At 38.8% G+C, this 22,600-nt stretch overlaps 1 protein-coding gene across 1 annotated transcript in view; it reads left to right on the top strand.

Moving 5' to 3' along the window:
- Positions 1 to 22,600, top strand: part of PLCB4 (phospholipase C beta 4) — a 424,450-nt gene that overhangs the window by 21,663 nt on the left and 380,187 nt on the right. Inside the window, exon 2 of the mRNA XM_030310086.1 lies at positions 8,951 to 9,005. The gene's annotated coding sequence lies outside the window, so the exon portion shown is untranslated. The remainder of the gene's footprint in view (positions 1 to 8,950; positions 9,006 to 22,600) is intronic.

Genomic DNA, 22,600 nt, shown 5'->3' on the forward strand with positions numbered 1-22,600 from the left:
TAAGACTGTTTTTAGTTCTAGCACTGGAAACTACTTTTGGCAGTTAATTTAATGTGGACCTCAATATTTCATTTTGTAAATGGGGCAGTGCCTGATTGTGGGGTGAAATGCAAGGGGGAATATAAATGCTTTTGGCCTGTTTTGGGGGGTTTGCTTTAAGTAAGATAAGCATTCACGAAGGAGTCCTAATGTGATAGAAAGCTTGGAGTTTTAAGCAAGATATTTAAAAGAAGTTGTGTACAGAGTTATACTTTATTATCAGACACTGTCTTTGTAAAAGTAACTTCATTATCTTTTTTCTTTCATAATGAAGCTTGTCTATTAAAATCATTAGCCTTTGGTGAAGAGTGAATACTTAAAATTTTTTTTAACATTTATTTATCTTTGGGAGAGAGAAAGAGAGATAGAGAGTACCTGAGTGGGGGAGAGTGGAGGGTGGGCAGAGAGAGGGAGGGAGACAGACCCAAGCAGGCTTGGCATTGTGAACACAGAACCCGATTTGGGGCTCGAACCCAGAAACTGTGAGATCGTGAACTGAGCTGAAATCAACAGTCAGCTGCCCAACTGAGCTATCCATGTGCCCCAGGAGTGAATACTTCAAAAAATAACTTTACAGAAGAAAAACTGGGTGCTATAGAGTTATTTAATTGAGAATACTATTTTTTTTTTTTCCTGTGTCAGGGGAAAGTATTGAAAGGGGTTAGCTTAAAAAAAAAGAGTATGTCCTTTTTTTTAAATTTTATTTTTTAAAAGTTTACATCCCAATTAGCTAGCATACAGTGCAATAGTGATTTCAGGAGTAGATTCCTTAATGCCCCTTACCCATTTAGCCCATCCCCCCTCCCACAACCCCTCCAGTAACCCTCTGTTTGTTCTCCATATTTAAGAGTCTTTTATGTTTTGCCCCCCTCCCTGTTTTTATTTTTGTTTCCCTTCCCTTATGTTCATCTGTTTTGTCTCTTAAAGTCCTCATGAGTGAAGTCATATGATATTTGTCTTTATCTGACTGACTAATTTCACTTAGCATAATACCCTCCAGTTCCATCCACGTAGTTGCAAATGGCAAGATTTCATTCTTTTTTACTGCCGAGTAATACTCCATTGTATATGTATATACCACATCTTCTTTATCCATTCATCCATCGATGGACATTTGGGCTCTTTCCATACTTTGACTATTGTTGATAGTGCTGCTATAAACATTGGGGTGCATATGTCCCTTTGAAACAGCACACCTGTGTCCCTTGGACAAATACCTAGTAGTGCAATTGCTGGGTCGTAGGGTAGTTCTATTTTTAATTTTTTGAGGAACGTCCATGCTGTTTTCCAGAGTGGCTGCACCAGCTTGCATTCCCAAAAGAGTATGTCCTCATAAAGATAATCCAGCCATTATTTGGAAAAAGATTCAGCATCCTTATACTAAATTATGATTTTTTTCCCCCAAAGATCTATGTACGGAAAAAATTTCAAATATACCTAATAACTAATGAAAAGGGAGAGGAAAAATTGGGAATGTGTTTTATCACATAATAACTATCCCAATTGAAGTTTTTAAAAAAATGGGTAGAGGGGCACCTGGGTGGCTCAGTTGGTTAAGCGTCCGACTTCAGCTCAGGTCACGATCTCGCGGTCCGTGAGTTCGAGCCCCGCGTCGAGCTCTGGGCTGATGGCTCAGAGCCTGGAGCCTGCTTCGGATTCTGTGTCTCCCTCTCTCTCTGCCCCTCCCCCATTCATGCTCTGTCTCTCTCTGTCTCAAAAATAAATAAACTTTAAAAAAAAATGGGTAGAATCCATTTCTAGCTGTCCTGATGAAAATCATGACTTACAAAATACTCTGTATTGTTTAAAAATCAGTAGAAATGTTAACCTGAAATGGCAGAACAGAGAAGCTCATGTTTAGTCTAATGCACTGTGGTTCACTTTTCCATCTATGCACGTATATCATAGACTGTGCACATATTGTGTAAAAATAATTACCAAATGTTTCGGGGGTGGTGAGTCTATTTCTCCATCAGAATTTATGAAGTTGTTAAATTGGAGTCATAACAGTTTATTTCATTAAGATGTTTACTGGATAAATATTTTCACCAAATTTTCATCAACTTCGAGGAGGAATTATTTATTCAGTGGAAAGTGTTAGTAGTCTATTGCAAAATTTACCTATTTTTAAAATTCTTTCTGCAGTAGATTTTTTTCCTCTTTTGGTTCAAATGAGCCTATTATTTTAACTGCTTCAATATATCTGATATCTTGTATGCTTAGAAACGATAGGTGTTATGCCCACCTGCCAACCAGTCTCTAAGATCTTGGGGCCATATGATCTATTAATGTGCCCTGGAAAGAGTAGCTCATGTGTGTCCCTATGTGGTGGGGGTGTGGGGGCTATTGATTTCTGAGAGAAACTGAAGCCATCGACTCATGGGTTTATTTTGCATCATTTCTAGGTCATATAAGTACATAGTACCTTGTTTTTAATATGCCATGTGTATAGAAATTTGGTAATTCCTTACAGCTGTAAGATGAGCTAGAGAAGGTCACTATCTGTGTCATGCCAAACCACGTCAGATTTCTGACATGGACAAGAAATAATTGTGCTTGAGGTTACAGTGGACCCTTACCTACCCTGCGTGTGCTTTTGAGGCCACGAACTGAAGGTTCTTGTGACTGTTACCTCGGCTAATGTGTACATTTTATAAACAATATTTGAGTAAAGATCAGAGAGAGGAAGCAGCATGGTATAGCAGAAAAGTGAGAGCTGACCTTTTTGGGTTTGAATATCAAGTCTGCCTTTTACTAGATAGATATGTGGCCTTAGGTGAGCTCCTTAGCTCCTTATGAACTTGTCCCCGTCTGAAAGGGGAGCCCCCAGTAACTAACTGGTGGGTCGTGAAGGTTATGAAATAGTGGCTGCAAAGTGCCTAACACGTTGTCTGGCTTATCTAGCTACTTCTTGAGTGTAGTTCTTTCATTTCTCTAGACATTTGACAGTTGAATATGTCATGTTGGGTCAGTTGAACAGTTCATACCATCATTGTATTTCTAGAAATGATGCTCACAAATATTTTTTTAATAAGGATTGCATGAGGGGAAAGTGGGTGATGGGCATTGAGGAGGGCATCTGGTGGGATGAGCACTGGGTGTGGTATGGAAACCAATTTGACAATAAATTATATTTGATAAAAAAAAGAAAGAAAAATATATTTAAAAAATACTGTAAAAAATTCATACAGTAGTACATTTTACAGTAGTACCATCCCCATGCTTACTTCTATTCTGTCTGGAAGCGATCACTGCTATTAATTTCAAAAAATGTTTAAATATACACAAAATCTTAATTTCTTTTCTTTTCCGGTTTTTCTTCATGTCCTTCCTCCTTTTCTTCCTCTGGCTATTGCCCTTTGACTGTCTCCAGGTTATTCATGTTAATTACGTAAGAAGTAGCCTTTGCTGTTATCCCAGAGAAAAACAAATATATTTACTCATGAACTCTCATACAGACAATATATTAAAAAATCATGTTCAGGGTGTTTTAAATTATTATTTTACAAAATTACGACCATGTTATGTGCATTTTTCTGCATTTTTTTTGCTCATTCAGCAATATCACAGGAAAACATCTCCAAACCATTTGTCAAAGCTACCATTGCTTATTTTACATGGGTGAATATTTCCCATTCTGTGACTATATTAATTATTTAGTGAGTTTACTATTAAAGTACTCTGTATTTTTCCCCATCTTTGGCCATTAAAACATTTCTACATCAAAAAAAAAAAAAAAGATTGCATACTTTTCATAAAGTCTCTTGGTAATGTGTAGTTTTACCCATTCATTCATTCGGTACTTGTCAGTACTTGTTACATGCCAGCTTTCCTCAGCTCTAGGAGTTTATGTTTTATCAAGAGAGGTCAGGGGCGCCTGGGTGGCGCAGTCGGTTAAGCGTCCGACTTTAGCCAGGTCACGATCTCGCGGTCTGGGAGTTCGAGCCCCGCGTCAGGCTCTGGGCTGATGGCTCAGAGCCTGGAGCCTGTTTCCGATTCTGTGTCTCCCTCTCTCTCTGCCCCTCGCCCGTTCATGCTCTGTCTCTCTCTGTCCCAAAAATAAATAAACGTTGAAAAAAAAAAATTAAAAAAAAAAAAAAGGTCAATCTAAGAGAAATGACTAGAATTTTAAGTTCCACAGAAAGTACATCGCTAAGGCTCTGTGGAAGCACAGAGTAAAGGCATCTGAACTAGGATGCAGGGCAGCCCTTCAGCCCTCAAGATGTATCCTCCTGTTCCTGTTTTCTGTTTTTTAGAAATGTTTCCTTTTTTTAAAAAATTTTTAAATGTTTATTTTGTTTTAGAGAGAGAGAGAGAGAGAGAGAGAGAGAGAGAGAGAGAGAGAGAGAGACATTGTGTGAGTCAGGGATGGCCAGAGAGAGAGAGGGAGACACAGAATCCAAAGCAGGCTCCAGGTTCTGAGCTGTCAGCACAGAGCTAGATGCGGGACCCGAACCCACCAACCGCGAGATCATGACCTGAGCCAAAGTCAGCACGTAACCCACTGAGCCAGCCAGGTGCTCCTGAGATGTTTCCTTTCTGATGTTGAATTTAGTTAGCCATACCTCTAAATATTTCCTTTTCTTTGTTGAGACATACAGATTTTGTAGATAGTCTTTACGTAGAGCATGTTCCATTTCTTGATCACTGGAATAACATTGCTCTCTTTTTTGGCATCTTTTAATTTTATGTATTTTTTAAAATTTTTGTATCCCTGACAGAGTGAGGTGGTCCACAGGAGGGTGCCGTGTGGCTTGGTAGAATGACATGGCCTGTAGTTTGCTGATGGTTTTCCTCATGACTGCTCACCCTCAAGCTTGTTGCCTTTTAGTATGAGGCGTGCTCTTAGTGAGTGGAAACTGTTGATGAGTCAGCAATAGTTCCGTGACTGTGTTATTGGATAGTTCTGTGGAGCATCAGTCAGTGGAAATAGGAGGGGCTTTGAGAACATAGCATGGGGTGGGGGGGATGAATCGTATCTCGTGTTAGAATATTTTTGGCTGTGAGTTACAGAAAATGGCAACTTGAACCAGCAGAGGTTTGTCATTCCTAACATGAGATGCCAGTTTAGGAACCTAAGCATTTTGGGCAGGTGTAGCATCTCAGCAAAGCCACAAGAGAACTGGGTTCGTTCTGCTTTCTTTCTACTCATTTTCTGTCTGCCTTTTGTTCTTGTGGTTGTGAGATGGCTCTACACCTCCCAGTAGCTATTCCCAGGAAAGAGGGAAGGGAATGGGTTCATGTAATGAGAACAGACTTTGTTAGAGCCCTTTCTTTCGCATCTCATTGGTCAAAACTGTGTCACATGCCTACTCCTAGCTGCAAGGCAGTTTGGGCACAAACCATTTTAGCCTGGCATATTGCCGCCTACAAGAAAATTAAGGTTATGCATGTTGGTTAGACAAATAGCCATAACTGCTATACCTGAGGATTTTATTTCTAAAAAAATTCTAATTTTATTTCTAATGACCTTAGGTTGAGATTGCATGATTGGTAGGTATTAGTTGCCACCTCATTAATGCATTTATTTGACAAATATCTATTAAATGCATAATTAAATGCCATTCCTAATTGAATAAAATATGAAAAATTTCTGAGTATGGATGTAAGCTAGTGAAAGTTTTTCTTAGCCTATATGTAGTAAACCGCTGGAACTGTGATGTTTCAAATTGAAAAGAAGTGAATTTTGTTTAGCTGACCTCCATCATGCAACTTGTTAATAATTATTACCCACACACTCCCTTCTCTAACCCTTGATCATTTTGCTGGTAAATTTGGAAGCCTGCCCCATAAGGCCGAGTTGCTCTGGTTTTCCCATAATACTCCCTTTTCCAGCTTTTATGTGCTTACCCATTAAGTCAGACAAATTTCCTTTTCAGAATTTGGCATTGTTTCTTCATTGGAAAGGAAACAGATTGTTTTAGGCCAGGAAAACTTGAAAAGGAAAATAGAAAACTATCAGCTTCTTTAAAAAAAAAAAAAAAGATCAAATCTCGTGTTAGGATTTAGTGTTGGTCTTGTGCTGTTCTGTTCAGAGGGAGCCAAAGTTTGTTATTGCCCCTGGTTCATCTTTGGAGAAGACTTGGTAAAGCTTTACACATGTTCTTTTCCCAAACTATGATATAAATCCTGCTTTTTAATTTATGTCCAGCGTCAGATTTTCAATAGTGGTGTCTGGCAGGGTCAGTAAGTCAAATTCTGAGGCTGTAACGATGATTTTACTTGGCATGTGAGTTTCCCTGCTTATTGTGAAAGCTGCGACTACCCTCATATGACCCCTCCTAGTCTCTTTCAAATTCTAGCCGCATGAGTAGTGAGTCGTATGAGTGCCCATCTTTTGGCTGTTCCCCAGGAACAGATCATTCAGCTACATCAGTGGGTTGCAGATCTGATAGTTTATATCTGCAAACCCAAAATTTATACCAATAGAATCCCTCTGTCTCTCTCTCTCTTTCTCTTTTAATGATCCCCTCTTGGATCTTAGTTACAAAGATTTTTAGTTCATGGAACAGATCGCATTGATATTAATTATAGGTCATCCATTTTCCTACTTCTTTTAATCAAAGTCATACTTAATGAGCAACAATGTCTGACAATCCTGAGAAAAGCCATGCTTCTATGTTTCTGTCACTTAATTAAAAGCAGAGATACTTGAAATAATAATAAAAAAATAAGTTTATGGTAGGTAAGTACATACTTGTTATTTGGCTTTTAAAATATTTAAAGAAAGATTCAAGGCCATTATTACTTCATTAATAAAATTGTAACTGAAGGCTTTTCATCTTTTCTAGTGTGTTATTTAATTTAAAATTTTTAAATTTATTTCCCCTTTTTGATGAAGGGTGTTTGGAAAACAGGAAGATTGTGATATTTATGCTCTGTGCATTTCTCTCTTTGTCATATTTTCACACATAACTTTAATTAGATGACCATCATTTAATATTTTGTTATGGAAAATTTAATTATAATGTAAAGTAGAGCAAATATTACAATGAACCTTCATGTATCCTTCATTGAACTACCACAAACTCACTGATGCTTTTTTGATTTGTTACCTCTCCTTGTCCAAACCCTGACTGGATTCTTTCAAAACAAATCCTAGATACCTTCTTGTTTCTGGGTGGCCAGTTTTATTATTTATTTATTTATTTATTTATTTATTTATTTATTTATTTGATAGAGTGCGTGTGAGCAGGGGGCGGGGCAGAGAGAGAGAGAGAGAGAGAGAGAATCTCAAGTTGGCTCCTTGCCCAGCACGGAGCCCGACGCGGGGCTTGATCTCATAACCATGAGATCATGCCCTAAGCTGAAATCGAGAGTTGGACGCTTAACTGACTAAGCCACGCGGGTACCTCTGGATGGCCAGTTATGAACTGAAGATCTATGAGGACCTCCATACAGTTGTTACTGGGCCGGAGATTATGATTTGGCTCAGCCTGTGCATGTTGAACCATGTTTCTGAATCAATCGTGATTTGTCCTGGCTTTTTGTTGTTGCCAGCAGAGTTTACCTGCACCTATAAGACCTTAGGTAATTTCAGAAAACAGAATAGGCAGCTGTTACCCTAAGTGTCCTGTGTTGGTAGTGAGAGAGCCAACGTAATGCTGTTTCTAAAGTGAAGAGAAGCAGGAGAGACAAGGCCCCAGATGCTGGCAGACTTTGGGAGTCCATGTAGGGATTTGGTATTGCTTCTAAGGAGAGACGTTCTGGAGCTAAGTGTGACCAAGATGGTGGTACTCAGGAAGGGCATATGCAGGTATGGATGTGGTTACAGGATTCACATGCCTTCCAGCAAGATTTCTTACTTTAAAGGGGGTTTTTATTGTCTGAAAAAAGGGTGACAACTGGAATGAGCACAGGCTAATCTAGGGAGTCCCCATCCAATGTGTGTGTATGAGTGATTCCATGTACTCCGGAGCGTGATCTCCGTGAATTAAATGCATTGGCAGTCATTCCAATTTTTGGAGTTCTTTTGGGTTAGAAATTGTGGTCATTGTTTTTCAAAAACTCTCCATATCATTATCCCCACTGGGAGTTACATTGCTTTACACATGGAATCTAATGTATCAGGGTCAGAGTCACAATTACATTCGTGTGGACGTGATTCCATTGGCTGTTTTAATTAGATTTGGTTGAAACAGTTTAAGGAATAGATGATTAACTTAGGCTATAAACCTTTTACTTATTTAGACTTCAGTATATAAAGTTAAAATATTGGAATACTTTAATCTTTGCCAACAAGTAATTTTGAAGAGAAAAATCATATTTAGTATTTATTAGGGACTAGCAGGTTTTCTATGTCAATTATTTATTGAAAATAATAAATGTAAAATGAAATCACAGCGATCTTATTTTGATTTAGTTTCCTTTATATATTTTTCTTGATCTAAAAGTCTTAGCTAAGAAATACAGAGCCTGTAAATATGGCTTATTAGCTTGGAAAATAAAAAGTATACAACAGAAGGAAACAGCTGCTTATAATTCTGTTACCTTCTGTTACCTACGCAGGCTATTACAACTTCTTCACCTCATTTCCCCCTTGGAAAAATAGAAACAGGAGTGGAATTTTATACATTTACTTCATGGAATGAAAGTATTGAGTATATGTCATTGGGATAGATGGGAAGTAAATACTTTAATTCTAATTTTGAAAAATTCCTATTTTTATCTATATCCATTTGATTTTATTCATTTGCTCCTCAGAAATCAAATCATTGGAATCAGAATCTTTAAAATATTTCATTTAGAGAGAAATGAAGAAATATTTTAAGTCTAACTTGAAAGATTTCCATTTGTTTAATATTATAAATGAAGGCATAACATAAGGAAATTATACGTTACGGTCTTAAAAGTTCACCTTTGCTACTTTCTGTTATTAGTGGATGGTCTTTCTTCTTTTCCACCCCCACAGGAAGAGATGGTTACTGTATGATACGGAATCGTGAAACGTGATCTTTCTTAAAAAGGTAGGCGTGTGTGCTTTTTAAAATTAATTTGTGACATTTAAAAAAATGTGTTATCTTGAGTAAATTACCACCCGAGACTACTTAATCAAGAAGCAATTTTTATGCTTCTAATGCATGCCATTGTGAATTGAATTAAAACCTCAGATTCAGCTTTCTAAATTCAATACTGTGTTTCCCAGGCTTTTAAAAGCATGACCGTTTTGAATGAATTGTTGATGTCTATAGCAGTCAATGCACGTGAAGTGTAGTAAGTGAATGTCTTTCAGTAGATCCATTTTAAAAATTGAAATAGATTAATTTCAGCCTATCTTGATGAACTATGTTCTTCTTTTTTCAGTGGGTGACTTCATTGTAGGAAGCCCAGAGTTTGGAAGTATAAAATGGTCTGTGGCTCAATCTGTCATAGCTTATGTTTTCTTCTGTGAGACTTCTTTTTTAGAGTGTGGATTGTGATTTGCGTGATACTATGTTAGACCTTGATCTTCTTTGAAGCTAGAATAATAATTGGGCTTAACTGCTACATAAATAATTTATATTATACATCTTGATACTTTACAGCTGTAATGAAATTGTGGGCATTCTTAGGTTTATGGAGCTTTTTGTAAACTATGGAGTCTCCAAGAGGTGTCTAGATTTCATGGGCTGAGCTCCAAAACTAGCAGTTGCTTTTGTTTTCATCCGGTACCTTTTACTCTGTAATGTGAACCAACATCGGCCAGCTCCCCTGTTCTAAAAGGTTCTCAGGAAAGTGGCACGTCCTGAGAGGTCCTTGGAGACATGAGTTATGGTGGGGTCTGATGGGGCTGTCACCCAAACCACAGGATCTCCTCATAGGTTTTGGGATGTTCCAAGATCACAGAAGTCAAACCTGACTTTGTGCCATTATCCTTCTATGTCAGTTTCCTCTCCAACTGTAAGATTTTAGTTCTTTGGTCATTTCTGAGCAGAGAGGTTATAGTGTGGAAACATTTCTCCCCATTTTACAATCACAGACTTGTGGTGTTAATGGCATCTTCTTCATTCTTCCATCTGCTTCACAGAAGTGACTTTTCATCTTCAGGGGCACCTGGGTGGCTCAGTCAGTTAAGCATCTCTTCTCTTGATTTTGGCTCGGGTCATGACCTCACAGTTTGTGAATTCAAGGTCCACATCAGGTTCTGAGCTGTCAGCTTGGGTTTCTCTCTCTCTCCCTCTCTCTCTGCCCTTCCCCTGCTTGCTCTCTTACTCTCTCTCTCTCAAAGATAAATAAATAAGGGTGCCTGGGTGGCTCAGTTGGTTAAGCATCCAGCTTCAGCTCAGGTCATGATTTCATGGTTCATGAGTTCAAGCCTCTCGTCGGGCTGTGTGTGGGCTCTGTGCTGACAGCTTGGAACCTGGAGCCTGCTTCCGATTCTGTGTCTCCCTCTCTCTCTGCCCCTCCCCCACTCCTGCTCTGTCTTTCTCTCAAAAATAAAGAAAAACATTATAAAAAAATAAATAAACTTAAAAAACAGGGGCGCCTGGGTGGCGCAGTCGGTTAAGCGTCCGACTTCAGCCAGGTCACGATCTCGCGGTCCTTGAGTTCGAGCCCCGCGTCAGGCTCTGGGCTGATGGCTCAGAGCCTGGAGCCTGTTTCTGATTCTGTGTCTCCCTCTCTCTCTGCCCCTCCCCCGTTCATGCTCTGTCTCTCTCTGTCCCAAAAATAAATAAACATTGAAAAAAAAATTTAAAAAACAAACAAACAAACAAACAAAAAACAAAAGTCACTTTTCACCTCCAGCTTAAAATGAACTTGTCCAGAACATGGCCAGTTCCAGTCTGGGAACCACTCAGTAAATGTTTGCTTTAAATTTTTTTCCTTAAATTATTTCTTTAGATTTTGGTTTCCAAGTTGACACAGAGAAATGAGTTAATCAGAGAGTGAGTGTATTTTTGACAAAATGATGATAGGAAGAGAGCTGATGAACATCATATAACTGTTGAGTTATAACAGTACACTTTTAGGAAACCCAAATTGTAAGACCTTGATCTTCTTTGAAGCTAACAGGATGATCGAGCTTAAGTACAGCATAAATAATCTATATTGTACATCTGCTATCAGATAGATGTTGAAAATATTTGACTGCCATGCATTAGGAAAGTTACTTTTTCTCATTCTCCATTACTAATCCAAAGCCCCTCTTGTGAACAGAGACCCTCATTTGTGCCACATATCATCACAGATCTGCTGACCACTTAGGGATGTGTCTTTAGAAGAGGTCTCCTAACCTGTGTGGGTCGTGGAGCCCAGGATGCTGTGGGATATTGTAAGATGTCCTAGAATCTATGGTAATATCAAGGATTGCTCATGTATTCAATAAATTACCATCTCCTGTGTTTTCTATCTACATAGCTGCTATCATGATGAAGAAATATGCATGAATATAAAGTATTACTGACTTACTAGGAGCTTTTTTTTACTCTAATGGGTTTTCTTAATAGGAGTTAAAGCACCACTCTTATAAATGGTTAATAATGTGTTTTGACATGAAAAATGGGTCACTGTAATCAGAGACATTGAGAAACATTGTTCTAGAACATAGTGAAGGTACCTAAATCAAGGTAGGGTTGAACCCATGATCTAACCAAAACGGAGCCAGAATGAATGTTCTTCAATAGTTATGGGAAAGAAATATCCACATTTTTAAAAAATATACTAGATAAGGTTACTTGGGGCAGTGGATTGGTTAGACACCACCAGAAAGGCTAGTCTGCACTGTCAGGTACGGATAGCCCGAAGCCACGTGTGGTTATTGAAACCTAAATTTGTATCTGTCTGTCTATCTATCTATCTATCTATCTATCTTCAACGAGGGCTTGAACTTATGCTCCTGAACTGAGATCAAGAGTTGGGTTCCCAACCAAGTGAGCCATCCAGGCGCCCCTAAATGTAAATTTTAATGAAGAAAATTAACAATTGAGTTCATCATTGACACTAGTCACAGTTCAGATGCTCAGTGGCCACATGTGGCAAGAGGCTACATCCTGGACAGTGCATAGATAGAACCTTTCCATCATCACAGGAAGTTTTTTAGGCAGTGTTGGGGATGATGGTCCATACTTTTGTAGCTTCGCCCATGAGGTCCTGCCACTGAGTGGACATAAAGCCTGGCTTGCCTTATAGAATCTTGGGGGATTTTATGGACATGAATTCCCTAGTGCACGACTGGAAAAGAAAATTGTTCTCCCCATATTCTTTTTCCAGTTTTCTCTCTAATGACCGCTCCCATTCCATGACAGCCAACAGGGGTCTGTGTGCATTTGATTTGTTAATATTTTATTGTGTCTGTAATAGACCTTTGTAACTACTGGGGCTGCCTGGCATCTGAATCCTTTTCCTGAATTTAGGGGAATCCATCATTGTGTGAAGCTGGGTGGGTGAAGAGTACCCTGTTCTTAATTTCCCAAACAGAAACTCCCGTGTTTGTGTTTTTTCGGACACATACATATATATAATACATATATAAGAAAGTGGATGGAACTGGAGAGTGTAATGCTAAGTGAAATAAGCCATACAGAGAAAGACAGATACCATATGTTTTCACTCTTATGTGGATCCTGAGAAACTCAACAGGAACCCATGGGGGAGGGGAAGGAAAAAAAAAAAAAAAGACGTTAGAGTGGGAGAGAGCCAAAGCCTAAGAGACTGTTAAAAACTGAGAACAAACTGAGTGTTGATGGGGGGTGGGAGGGAGGGGAGGGTGGGTGATGGGTATTGAGGAGGGCACCTTTTGGGATGAGCACTGGGTGTTGTATGGAAACCAATTTGTCAATAAATTTCATATACATAAAAAAAAATAAATAAAACAATACAAATTTATTATACTTTAAAAAAAAAAAAAAGAATTCTCCCCATCCCTGATGCAGTCAGCAGCCCTAGTGGCTGTGGACAGAGCCAGCTGTGGTGACCAGGGCCAGTGGCCTTGGTGGTAGGTGTGACAGAATCGACTGTGGAGAATGAAAGAGAAATGAGGAAAACAGCTTTTCTGCATATGTAAATAGTTTCACCTGTTCCAGCGGCCATCCCCCTCTGCGTGGAATAATGATAACAAGGTAACTAAAGAGCATCCAGAGAACCAGAAATCAGTGATTCCATAAATTAGCCAGGACACAAGTAAGATATTCTGATCTTCTTTTATGGAAAGAAATACTTTCATTATCCTTACCTGAAAGAATACATATATAAGAATTATGGACACCTCACTTTGTGTTAGTAGTGGGACAGCTCTTTTTTATTATTTTTGGTAGAGATTGGTGTTTGTAATTCTGTGTCTTTACACTGAGCATCTAATCAAAACTGTTGCCTGTGAAAATCACATTTTTGATTCTTGCCAGCTAGGTCGATTGGCCTGTTTTACTTGTTTCCCAGAATAAGTAGACTGTGGCATGTTGTTTTACGTTGTGTTTGAGCATATAGTCTGTTCCTCTTGTGTGCTGCTTCCTCACTTTGAGGCACACAGCAGCTGTGTGACCATCTGTGTCAACATGGGTGTCAGAGCTGGGACAAGGCTTCTAAACCCCATGTTCTACCTTCGTTCTTCCTCTGCTTGGATGGAGATGACCATGGACTGTAGTGGATGGTGAGGGAGACAGGACTGAAGAAATCAGGTCTATATTGTTGTGTGAAGAAGCACTCTTCCCTAGCCAGGAACACCCACATATTCTTGAATAGAAAATCGCTGATGGCAATATTTGCAGTCTTTTGCAGTAACAACCGTATGCAATGGAAGAAGGAGCATAAATTATGTGAGCATGAGAGAGAGAAAATTAAACTTCTTTTGTGTTGAGAGTTTGTATATTTTTGGATCTATTTGTTACAAAAGCTGACATTACTCTTGTGTGCCCTCATTCAGCACATAAATATCATTATTTCTTATCAGTTAATTAACTGACATTTTTCCTTGTTAGTTGCCCTTTATCTGCCTCTCCACTGAATTATTAGCATAGGTTATGTACGTAGTTATGACGAGGCTGTGGAAGAAGGTAGGGCACGTATTTCCCCACATTGCCTCATATTGCTTACAGATAGACCTAAGAGCCAGAAGACAGCTTAATTCTTCATTGGAAAAACAATTTGCCAGTTTTATAAAATGTAGATTCAGCATTTTGAGTGAGTTTTTTAGCCATGAGGATTGTAGTGCCTGAGTATCCAAGTTCAGTGACTAATTTTTGCTTCATTAACGTGTAGAAAATCTTTTATTCGTTTATTTATTTTTGAGAGAGAGTATGTGTGAGTGGGGGCAGAGAGAGATAGAGAGAGAGAAAGCATCTCAAGCAGGCTCCATGCTGTCAGCACAGAGCCTGACGTGGGGCTCGAACCCACAAACTGCGAGATCATGACCTGAGCCAAAATCAAGATTTGGACATTAACCGACCGAACCACCCAGGCACCCCTGTAGAAGATTTATGACAGTCTTATTAGGAAGCATTTTTCCAGGCTTAAGGGTTTCAGGTAGGCTGTAGAGATAGTGAAGGTGGAAAGGATGCTCTGAAATTATCTCAGTTTAATGTGATGCTCATTCAAAAGTTTCAAATGTGGTGGTTCAAGAGATTATCCATTTTGTGTTTGGCATGATGTGTGAATGATTGGTGGGCAGAGATGAGGCATTAGGGATTTAATGTTTCTGTATTGTAGTTTACTGTGTATTAACTAATAAAATTTTCCTCTTCTAAAATGTGGAAACAGGAACTGTGTACTTTGTGAGGTTATTAGTGGAGGTTTTATGCATGCTAATACATTTGAAATGTTTGAGTCCTTTGGGGGAAGAGTGCTTAATAAACACGAATAACTACTTATATCAACAGTTCATTTCTGTTGACTTAAGTACACGGACATTTTTTTTTTTCTCTTAATAATGCCGGAGCATCTTAGAAGCAGTATGTAGCAGCTTGAAAAAAGTAGAAGACGTTTTTAGTGTCAGCACTGTGTAACCTGTCACAGTTGATTCAGTCTCTCCTGCCATATTCTTGACTGTTTAAAGGCACTATTCAGCAGGATTATTATGAACAAAGTAAAAAGTTTGAATGGAAAAAGCCACATGGCTGTCACTTCTACCTAAATTATGAAGGTGATGATATTTAAGTCTAAGACCGTTCCTGTAGGAACCCCACAAACTCATGCCTATTGCTTCCACTCTCCTTAAAGTATGCTCCCCCATTGTACTTTTGAACGCATTGGCGCATACTCTGTGCCATAGTATGGAGTGTATCTCAAACTTTTTGGTCTTAGATCCCTTTATACTCTTAAAAATCAAGAGGGTCTCGAACAGCTTTACTTTATGTGCCTTAATATCATAATTATTTGCCATATGAGAAAGGAAAAAGGGGACACAAAACTATTTCTGTATCAATTAATTTTAAGTAATAAACCCATCACATAACATAAAAAATTAAAAAAAATTGTTTTAATGTTTATTTATTTTTGAGAGAGAGAGACAGAGCACGAGTGTGGGAGGGTCAGAGAGAGAGGGAAACACAGAGTCTGAAGCAGGCTCCAGGCTCTGAGCTGTCAGCACAGAGCCTGATGTGGGGCTCGAACTCACAGACCGTGAGATCATGACCTGAGCTAAAGTCGGATGCTTAGCCGACTGAGCCACGCAGTTGCCCCTAAAAAATATTTTAAAATGGAAAATTAACTATATTTTTCTAAAACAAGATACGTTTCGTAAGAAGCATGGCACTGTTTATATTTTCGTAAACCTCTCATTTCTGGCTTAATGGAAGATACTTGGATTCTCTTACTTGCTTCTGCAGTCCGTCAATGGAGATTTCAAACCTGATGAGGCCTCTGTAAACCTCCACCTTGTGAGATAATTGGAATGCAAAAAGGCAAATAATGTCATAGGACCGTTATGAAAATAGTTTTGACCTCCTGGCTTCCCTGAGGTGGCAGTAGGCGCCATACTTTGAGAGCTGCTGCTGTGCAATGAATCCCAAAAGCCTGTCTTTAGAGATCTCCTGTTTTGTCACATTTGCTGCTTTGTACCAGAAACATTCCCCCCCCACCCCGCCCCCCATCCAGTGAATGAGTAAGAAAGCAATGATGAGGAAAAAAACATTGTGTAATTTACTAAAACATTCTCTTTTGGTTTCATGGACAGAATGCTGCCTCACCTAGTAACCCAAATGGAAGCATTTGAATTATCAGTACATGTATCTACCCATATTTCTTCAACTGAGCGGTGTCCCTAAGTAATGATAACTAGGATTATGATCGTTTACGTTTGTGATGAGATGGTGGGCCATTCTCAAATATTAGTAAATGTATTTGTCAGACACCATGACATCTATATAGGAAATCAGTGGCATATGACCAGAAGTAATTATTTATTTATTTATTGCAATGACTTATCACTTGTATTCTGTTGTTTATTACAATAAGTATTTCTGGCCTGCGTGTTTGGAGGTTGGCTGGGGTTTGAATAACCTACGCTAGGCTCCACTGGGCTCAGCTCCAAGCTGTGGGTTGGATTGAGGATTGCTCCTGGTGTCTTTCTCCTGAGACTTGAATGTCGCATGGTCTTCTGCCATAGCAGAAGTGTAAAGAGACCAAGTAGAAACTTGCAGTGTCTCTTAGGGCCTGTCCTTGGAGTTGACCCAGTATCACGTCAAGCTCACATACCATAGATATAGCAAATTGCATGGCTAAGCTCAATATTGGTGTGGCAGGAAAATACACTCTTCCAGTGGAGAGTGTGGGGGTGGGTAGGGAGAAGAAATTGCTAACTGTGGCTTTCACATATTCTAATTCACTACAATGTGCAATTCTAAATTATTAGTAAATACGTATTTTTACCCAGTTAATTCTTTTTAAAAAAAGGTTTTGTTTGTTTGTTTTTTTGTTTGTTTGTTTTGTTTTGTACTTTATTTTAGAGAGCGCAAGCAGGGGAGAGAGGCAGAAAGAGAGAATACAGAATCCCAGGCAGGCTCAATGCTCAGTGCAGAGCCAATGTGGGGCTCGAACCCATGACCCTGGGATCATGACCTGAGCCAAAATCAACTGACAGAGTCACTCAGGTGCCCCTACCTGGTTAATTCTTTTTTAAAAAAGTTTATTTATTTTGGAGAGAGAGAGTGTGAGTGGGAGAGGGTCAGAGAGAGAGGGGGACAGAAGATCTGAAGTGGGTTCTGCACTGACAGCAGCGAGCCCTATGTGGGTCTCGAACTCATGAACCACAAGATCAGGACCCGAGTTGAAGTTGAACACCCAACCAACTGAGCCACCCAGGCGCCCCCCAACCCCTGCCCCTGGCTAATTCTTAATCAGAAAAATAACTCAGGGGCTAAAATTTAATTTTAGGCTGCCATCTTCCTATTGACTGTGTCTTCAAAGTAGCACTGGTGTCTAGCCCTTACCCCCTTGTCACAGTTAACTGCTCAAGTTGTTCTTCATGCTATTGATCCCAACTATTGTGAGAACCTCTAAATTGGTCTCTATCCTAGTTACTATTGCTGTGCAACAAACCACCCTAAACTAAGTGCTTAAAACGACAGCAACCTTGAATCTGCAATTAGGGCAGGGATCAGCAGAGAAGTTTTGTCTCTGCTCCTTGTGGCAAATGCTGGGTCTTTGCTAGGTGCTGGAGGATCCACTTCTGAGATGATTCACTCACATACTTAGCAAGTGGAGCTAGCTGTAGCCTGGGAGCTAAGAACCAGGAACCTCAGATTATCTCCAGGTAGGCTTTCCACAGACCGCTTGAGCTTCCTTAGAGCATGGTGGCTAAGTTGCAAGTGTGAGTGTCCCAAGAGATAGGATGTGAAAAATGTCAGTTTCTTTTTTTTAAGTTTTTATTTAAATTCTAATTAGTTAACATACAGTGTAATATTAGTTTCAGGTGTACAATATAGTGATTCAACACTTCCATACAACACTGGTGCTTATCTCAAGTGCATGCCTTGATCCTTATCATCCTCATCACTTCTGTAACCCATCCTCCCACCCACCTCCTCTTTGGTAACCATCAGCTTGCTTTCTATAGTTAAGAGTCTGTTTCTTGGTTTGTCTGTTTTGTTTTGTTTTGTTTTGTTTTGTTTTTTTCTTTGCTCATTTGTTTTGTTTGTTAAATTCCACATATGAGTGAAATCCTATGGTATTTGTCTTTCTCTGACTGACTTATTTCTCTTAGCATAATACTCTCTAGCTCTATCCATATCATTGCAAGTGGCAAGATTTCATTCTTTTTTTATGGCTCAGTAATATTCCATTGTGTGTGTGTGTGTGTGTGTGTGTGTGTGTGTGTGTATATATATATATATATATATACACACACCACTTCTTATCTATGTATTAGTTGATGGACACCTGGGTTATTTCTATATTATTGTAGGTAATGCTGCTATAAACATCGGGGTGCATGTATCCCTTTGAATTATTATTTCTGTGTTCTTTGGGTAAATACCTAGTAGTGCCATTGCTGGATTGTAGGGTAATTCTGTTTTTAACTGAGGAACCTCCATACTGTTTTTTAGAGTAACTGCACCAATTTGCATTCCCACTACCAGTGCACGAGGTTCCTCAGAAAGGTGTCAGTTTCTTAAGGTTTGCCTGAGAACAGGTCCAGTGTCACTTCTGCTGGATTTTATCAGTCAAGCAGTCACAAAGTCCAAGTTCAAGGGGAGGGGACATAGACCCCTGTGTTTTAAAACTGTTACACTCTCTGCCTCAGTTCTTCTCAGCTCCAAATTGCCCTGTATTTGCATCCTGCCTCCAGATTCTTCTTCCTAAAGCATAGCTTTATTTGTGCCATAGCTCACCATTTTCTACCAAACAAGAAGCAAATTAATCTTATATTCAAAATGATCCACTTATCAACCTTTAGCATTCTCTGTGCTCCAGCCAAACTTTGTCTGGTTTTTTTCTCCTCTTGCCTTTGATCATACGGGGTTTTTTTTTTTCTCTTTCTAGAATATTATCCCTCTGATCTTTTCACATCCTGACATTCTGTGCTTAAAATAAATGCTACTTTCTCACGAAGATTTCCTTAAGCTCTCCATTATTCTGCAATATGTCTTTCTGCATTCTTCCACAGTAAATTTTAACTTTTAGAGACCTCTCAGTTTCTATCTTATATAAGAATATATGCATGTGTATGTGTTTTATTAAAATTTTTTTTAATATTTATTTTTGAGAGAGAGAGAAAGAGACGGTGTGAGCGGGCAAAGGACAGAGAGAGAGAGGGAGACAGAGAATCTGAAGCAGTCTCCAGGCTCTGAGCTGTCAGGACAGAGCCTGACATGGGGTTTGAACTCATGAACCATGAGATCACAACCTGAGCCAGAGTTGGACACCTAACTAACTGAGCCACCCAGGCACCCCTATGCAATTTATATACACTAGTAGATTTTATGTACCTCAGAGGAGCTTCATGTTTTTATATATTAATTTTCAGTTGTACCAGTATTTTGAGATGTAAGTAACTGCTTGCTTTTCTTTTTTAAATGAATGGATTGAAAGTATGAATGGAATTAACAGACCATGTTTAGACTTACATGAAAATCTGCTAAAAGCACTATGATTGTTGATTAAGGTTGCTGATTCGCTACAAAATAAGTAAAAAATAGATTGTTGAGTTAATTATGACATGAATGTTAGAAAAGATTTTTGAAGAAAAGATTCCACTTACAATTACAGTGTCATGGTATAGAAGTTGGGAGCAACTTACCTAGACATCTGAGGGACTAAGTGAAGAGAGGTAGAAAAGTCAATTGTAGGACATAAAATCAGTTTCAAATAAGTGGAGAAGGATAGTTTGTTCTTGGAAAGTAAGTTTCAGTACAACAATATAAAAATATCAATTTTGCTTAATTAAAGCACAAACATGATGCAATCAATCCCTATCAAAACTGGGGAACCTGCCAAAATGATTCTGAATACGATCTGGAAGAATGAACCTATAAAACTCTCCCAGAATTATAAGAAATATTAAATAGGGTACTTGCCATCTCAAATATTAAAGAATAATATAAGTCAGTAATGATTGAACAGAAGTATTGGCACAAGAATATGTCAATGAATAAAATAGAGAGAGTCTATAGGTAAGTATATATGGTAACTTAGTAAGTAATAGGGTTGGCATTTCAGATTGGAAGGAAAAAGATAAATTATTCAGCAAAAGGTGTTGGGACACCTACCTAGTCATCTGGGAAAATGAAACAGAGTCCCTCCCAGACAACTCATTTGAAAATAATTCTAGAGGAAAGAAATTCTAAATGTAAAAGGTAAGATATAAATGGATGTGCATAATATATGAGTCGATATTTTTACAATCTTATGGTGGGAAGGGCATCTGTAAGTAGAAAATATGAAGGAAAGTTTCAAAAAAAGAAACTATATACACATTTTAAGTCTTTAATATTTTAGTGTAGTGGAAAACCATCTAAACCATGAAACTTGTTTGCATAACACAGAATCAACAAAAGGCTGATATCCCTAATATACAAAGTGCTCTTACCATAAGCTCTTACAATTTCATCAGTAAGATGAACGTCTTGGGGTGCCTGGGTGGGGTGGCTCAGTCGGTTGAGTGTCTGACTTCAGCTCAGATCATGATCTCACAGTTCATGGGTTTGAGCCCCATGTCGGGCTCTGTGCTGACCACTCAGAGCCTGGACCCTGCTTCAGATTCTGTGTCTTCCTCTCTCTCTGCCCCTCTCCTGCTCACACTCTGTCTCTCTCTCTCAAAAATAAACATTAAAAAAAAAGATGAACATCTTAATAGAACTGTGGGGAAAAATATAAACAGGTAATTCATAGGGGCACCTGGGTGACTCAGTTGGTTGAGCATCTAACTCTTGATTTCAGCCCAGGTCATGATTCCAGGGTTGTGGGATCAAGCCCCACATGCTAAAGGTGGAGTCTGCCTAAGATTCTCTCCAACTCCCTAACCACTCTCCCAATCGTGCACTCTTTCTCTCTCTCTAAAACAACAAAACAAAACAAAAAGCGGGTAATTCGTCAAATAATGGGTATAGGACCAGCAAGCATGAAAAGGTGTGCAAACCTGCTCGCTATCAAAAGTGCAGATTAAGTCAACACTGGCATATCTCTGTGACCAAAATGATGAAAAAAAAAAAAAAACAAAGAAAATATGTCTGCAATTGGTAATGGTGTGGGGAAGCAAGTACTATAATTTAGTTTTTCTCAAACTGAGGTGAGGGACCATATGCTTCCACTCTGTTTTTGGCTGATATATTTGTAAAATACATTAAAAATAAATAGTCAAAAAAAGAAAATGAAAAGTTTACAAAATAAACTCTCAAATATATTTCCAGATATAAAATGTTTATCAGAAGTAAAATTATTCTGTCAAATACCTATATAAGTTTCTAAGTGTTTACTCTCAATTTCCGAACCTACCTGGTGGGCCAGAACTGTTTGCAGTCTGGTACCATTTTGTGGACCATGCTTTGAGAAGTGCTGCTTTCTTGTTCTAATGGGAGCATATTTTGGTTCAGAATTTCTGAAGGGAAGATTGGCATTATGTATAATATTTTAAGTGTGCAAACTGTTCTGTTTCTAGAAATTTATTATAATGTTATAATTAGATAGTTGTGTAAGATTTTTCTATCACTTCCTGTTACATAAAGAAAGGTGGAACACAAATATTTTTCAGTATTAGTAGTGGTTACCTAATCACTGTATAATCAAGACTGTGGAATACCGTATAGTCATTATAAATAATTAAGCAAATGTTGTGTATTAAGCTTTTTTATTGTAGGAAGTTCAGATATATGTAGGAAGAATAGTATAAAGAATCCCCATACAGGGGCACCTTGGTGACTCAGTTGGTTAAGCATCCGACTTTGGCTTAGGTCATGATTTCATGGTTCGGGAGTTCAGGCCTCTTGTCAGGCTCTGTGAGGACAGCTCAGATTTTGGAGCTTGCTTCAGATTCTGTGTCTCCCTGTCTCTCTGCCCCTCCCCTGCTTGTACTCTCTCTCTCTCAAAAATAAATAAAACACTAAAAAAAAAAAAAAAAAAAAAGAATCCCCATACAACCATTATCCAGCTTCAACTATTACCCACTCATGACCAAATTTGTTCCTAGCCCTTTGCATTAGATGTGTATTTATTTATATGGAAAGATGATCATGACCTTTTGTAAATAAAAAAATAATAGGTTATAGAGGAGCAATTTTTCCACTCATTTAACAATTATTGATTGCATCCCTACCTCAGGAATGGCACTGTTCTAGGAGCTGGAGCTTCACAAGTGGATAAAAGGAAGTAAAAACTCAGTTTGATGCTTACATTCTGGTAAGGAAGACAGGACAATAAACTAACAAAATTACAGTATGTAGTTAGCGATCATCGTTCGGAGAAAGATCAAGCAGTGAAAAGGGAATAAGGAGCATATAGGTGCTGTAGTCTTAGGAAGGATGGACAGAGAATGCCTCCCTGAGAAGGTGGTCTTTGAGTCAAGACCCTGAGCTGCTAAGATAGGGACATGCGACTGTCTTCAGGAAGAGATCCCCGGCTGTTGGGGATGGGGATGGCAAATGCTAACACCCTAAGGCAAAAGTGAGCCTCACATACATGAGGAAGAGCAGGGAGGCCCCTGTGACTAAGGCAGAAG

This window comes from Lynx canadensis, chromosome A3 (assembly GCF_007474595.2).
Source record: "Lynx canadensis isolate LIC74 chromosome A3, mLynCan4.pri.v2, whole genome shotgun sequence".
Taxonomy (NCBI): Eukaryota; Metazoa; Chordata; class Mammalia; order Carnivora; family Felidae; genus Lynx; species Lynx canadensis.